The sequence below is a fragment of the Triticum dicoccoides genome, chromosome 4B (genome assembly GCF_002162155.2).
Source record: "Triticum dicoccoides isolate Atlit2015 ecotype Zavitan chromosome 4B, WEW_v2.0, whole genome shotgun sequence".
NCBI lineage: Eukaryota > Viridiplantae > Streptophyta > Magnoliopsida > Poales > Poaceae > Triticum > Triticum dicoccoides.
Genome location: NC_041387.1, coordinates 645,637,302 through 645,641,672, shown reverse-complemented (window position 1 = coordinate 645,641,672; position 4,371 = coordinate 645,637,302).

Below are 4,371 nucleotides of genomic sequence, written 5' to 3'. Positions count from 1 at the left end.
TTTTTTCCTTTCGGAATTTGAGGATTCTAAAAATGTGCAAACAGGTTGTAGGCAGTCAAAATTGGATGCAGATTTTTGTGCTGATTTTTTGATATTTATGCAGAAGATATCGCCGTTTTACTTTTTCATAACACTTTTTTGCAAAACATGTCCAAATTTAAGTTTTTAAATTTTCCGAACTAGTAGATGTAGTAACATAACTACATCTCGAAGGATTTTAATTTTTGAAGTTTCTATCATTTCTTTTGTTTTTTACAAAACTGGAAAGGCGATACACGAGGCGTGGGGGGGGGGCGCCCTTTAGTCCCAGTTCGTGTCTCAAACCGGGACTAAAGGTCCTATTTGAACCGGGACTAATGTCTTCCCGACGCCTTAGCCGCTCGAACCGGTACTAATGCTCACACTAGTCCCGGTTCGTGATGCAGCCGGGAATAATGTGTACACTGAGCTGTGACCAAAGCCTTGTTTTCGTGTCTCAAAACGGGACTAAAGGTCCCATTTGAACCGGGACTAATGTCTTCCCGACGCCTTAGCCGCTCGAACCGAGACTAATGCTCACATTAGTCCCGGTTCGTAATGCAACCGGGACTAATGTGTACACTGAGCTGTGACCAAAATCTTGTTTTCTACTAGTGTTGGTACAAACAACCAACTAAATCATTATTTTTGTCGCAAGTTTCGAAAACTAAAACTTAAAACTTGATGTGCCTTTGTGCGGATCCATGACTTTGCGGATCGCGAGGCAATCGGGCGACCGATACGGCCTTGTAACTATTTGCATGGAAAAAAAGTCGTCAAAACATATCAACATGGGATCTAGTTTCGTAAGTCTCGTCACAACTGATTTTTTATGTGAAAATGATTTTTTGATCAGACCGACGCTTTGACCTATAACACATTTTAAAGTTTTGAAATATGTAGATTCAAGCATGCATCCATTTTTCCCTTCTAATGCATGCATCCATGTGCATGTGAAGTGAAAATTATAAGAACTATCTTTTATGTCCCAGTAATTTCTGTATAAATAACATGACAACTTATATACAACCGCATAATAACTCGTGTAGCACACACATGGTAACTTTTGACCCGAAAAAATATCATCGAAACATACCAACATGGGATCTAGTTTCGAAGGTCTCATCACGACAAATCTTTTATATGAAAACAGTTTTTCAATCGGACCAACGGTTTGAGCTACAAATTTTTTAAAATTTTGGCACTTGAAAAGAATCTTTGATGACATCATCAATTTCATTTTTTCTGCATGCATATATGATTAGTAGCTGCTAATTAAGTGCTAATGGATAGTGGACACGCACAAAAAAAAAAGAAAATAAGATGAAGCTAATACATGCATGCAAACTAGGGACGAATCGTGCGGATCCGTTGCTTAACTTTAATACATGTGGAAGTTAGCACAGTCATCTTGATAACTTGCCAATTATATGAGCACACACATGCGGCTGCTCCCGTGCATGTAACTTGCACCGGGTATTCGGATACGTATTTGTGCCCTTGCCGACCGGCCATAGATACTCAAATACATACACATATGATGTATAAATACAAAACGGATATTCGGATATGTACGCACGTGAGCTTGCCGGCCGGTCGAGACACCTGAATACGTACACGTACAAAGCTAGACTACTACATCTAGCCAATGTGCATGTGGCCAGGATCGTACGCATGCACACGAATTTCTTGCACCAACATTTCATGCACGTGCATGTGAAAGAACGTGGGCAGCTTGGCATTCATGATTGTGCCATGCTAAATGAATTTTGCCTTCGTATTTATAGTCTGCATAAAAATCTCATTAAAAAAATATATTGTTTTATGCAACAGTGGACAAAAACTCATCAAACAACGAGTGTATAAGAACAAGTTGTGTAGTAGACATCAGACGCGTGCTCTAAGCCAGCACCCATAGCCTGCAAATATGGAAGCTCGCGGGTTGGATATGGAGTGCCTTCCATAAATTATGGCGCCTCAGGGTCGTACAACGTCTTCTGCTAGAGTGTGTTTTGGGTCAAAATCGACATATCGACGGTTATTATGTCGACTCTACTAGAGTTGCCCTAAGTATTAAGCTAACAAAGAGAACACAATCTCTCATACTAAATTTTGTAAGCATGATCATTACATCCAGCACAACATGAGCATTATATATTACAAGCCATCAAACCAAAGTGCAGGCCCAGCCAAAGAATCACGTCAAGTTCTGAGGAGATAAAAATTGATCAAGCATACATCACTAGGAGCGGTCGACAACAAAAGGCACCAAGATTCAATTTTCATCACATGATCCTATCCATGGCCCATTGTGTACACATCTTGAATCACCTCCTTGATCAGATTCATTCCTTCCTTAGTGCTTTCGCATACTGGACTTTTCTACAAGATATGTGACATAGTTTCAAAATACCAGTCAGAGGATTATAAAAAATGTTTAGAACAAACGTAATTTTGACCTTCCAAATAATCCAACATACATTTACTCCTCCACATGCACTATTTTTTGTGGGTTCTTTGGGAAGGATCGCAATCATCCTCCCACCATGACTTCAACCTTGTCAGTGGTTTGGAGATATTAAAAACACATTGGGTTACCTGCCAAATTAATTTAGCAAGATCTCACCCAAACATTAGGCGTGTAATGTTTTCTTTCTGCAAGCATAAGTGACACCGATCAGTGCCAGCTCTCCCTATCTTGATCAGATTATACATGGTCAAAATGCTATTTCTAAGCATGAGCCAATGGAAACAAAGATCTTCAGAGGGATTAGCAACTTCCAGACGAGTCTTATGTAAGGATTCCATGTAAAACTAGCATCTCGTGTACGAATTCCATGATATATGATGAAGTTATCCGACCACCCACGTGGCAACAACCGGCTTGCCCTTTGTTGATGAGTCCAAGAATCCCGATTGTTGGTACCCATATTCAAGCTTCTTGTTTCATGTCCATTATGAGCATTTGCTACTTTCTCTGGGAAGAGGGTCTGTAGCATACAGGGGCGGGGATACGCATCCCCCTTTTTCTTCTGGCTGTTGATTTTCAATCTTTCATATATTTTGAAGCAAAACTCCAATTTAAGTTTAGCTTGCATATCTGTGTTTCTAGTCATGAGGGCATTCAAATGAGATTCATTTTTAATATGTTTTGACGAGTTTTTGAAACTTCATTAAGTTTCAACTTCTGAAACTTGATACGAGCGACCGACAAAATCATATGTTTCAAAACCTGCACTAGGCAAAAATGTTTCAACTTTTGAAACTTGCACTAGTAGAAAAAGTCCCATTTGTCCCGGTTCATAAGGCCCATTTGTCCCGGTTCCCAAACCGGGACTAAACGGTCGGTACTAAAGGCCCACCCCCCTTTAGTCCCGGTTGTGTTACGAACCGGGACTAAAGGAATTTTTTTAATTTAGTTTTTCTGATTTTTTTTATTTTTTTTAATTTTTATCTTATTTTCAAATCTCTGAATTATTTGACAATTCAATCTCTAATCACCCACTCTAATCACCCCTCATCACTGTTTAATTATGAACCACTCATTCCAAATCGTCTAACTTTCCGGCCGGTCACCCATCCTCTCACTACTACATCGTGAGCACGCTTAACTTTCGAATTCTATTCCCCCTAGTTTCCAAGTCTGCACTTGTTGTTTTTCGTGACAATACTAAGCTGTCAATCCTATTAACCCTTAGGAGTTGAACTTGAGCATTAAGTACCATTTGAGTGTGAAACCTTTATTCTAAAAAAACAATATTATTTATTAACACTAATATTTCTTGAATAAGTAGTTTGACCATAGTTTGACCATAGTTTGACCAGATTTGAAAATAGTTTGACCACAGTTTGACGAAAAGTCAAAAAAAACTAACAAAAATTATTTATTAACAATAATATTTCTTGAGTAAGTAGTTTGACCATAGTTTGACCATAGTTTGACCAGATTTGACCATAATTTGACCAAATGTCAAAAAACTAAAATAATTATTTATTAAAACTAATATTTCTTAAATAAGTAGTTTGACCATAGTTTGATCAGATTTAACAAAAAGTCAAAAAAACTGAAATCTGAGCATATCTTTTTTCCTTTCAGAATTTTAGGATTCTAAAAATGTGCAAACAGGTTGTAGGCAGTCAAAATCGGATGCAGATTTTTGTGCTTATTTTTTGATATTTATGCAGAAGATATCACCGTTTTACTTTTTCATAACACTTTTTTGCAAAACAGGTCCAAATTTAAGTTTTTAAATTTTCCGAACTAGTAGATGTAGTAACATAACTACATCTCGAAGGATTTTAATTTTTGAAGTTTCTATCATTTCTTTTGTTTTTTACAAAACTGGAAAGGCG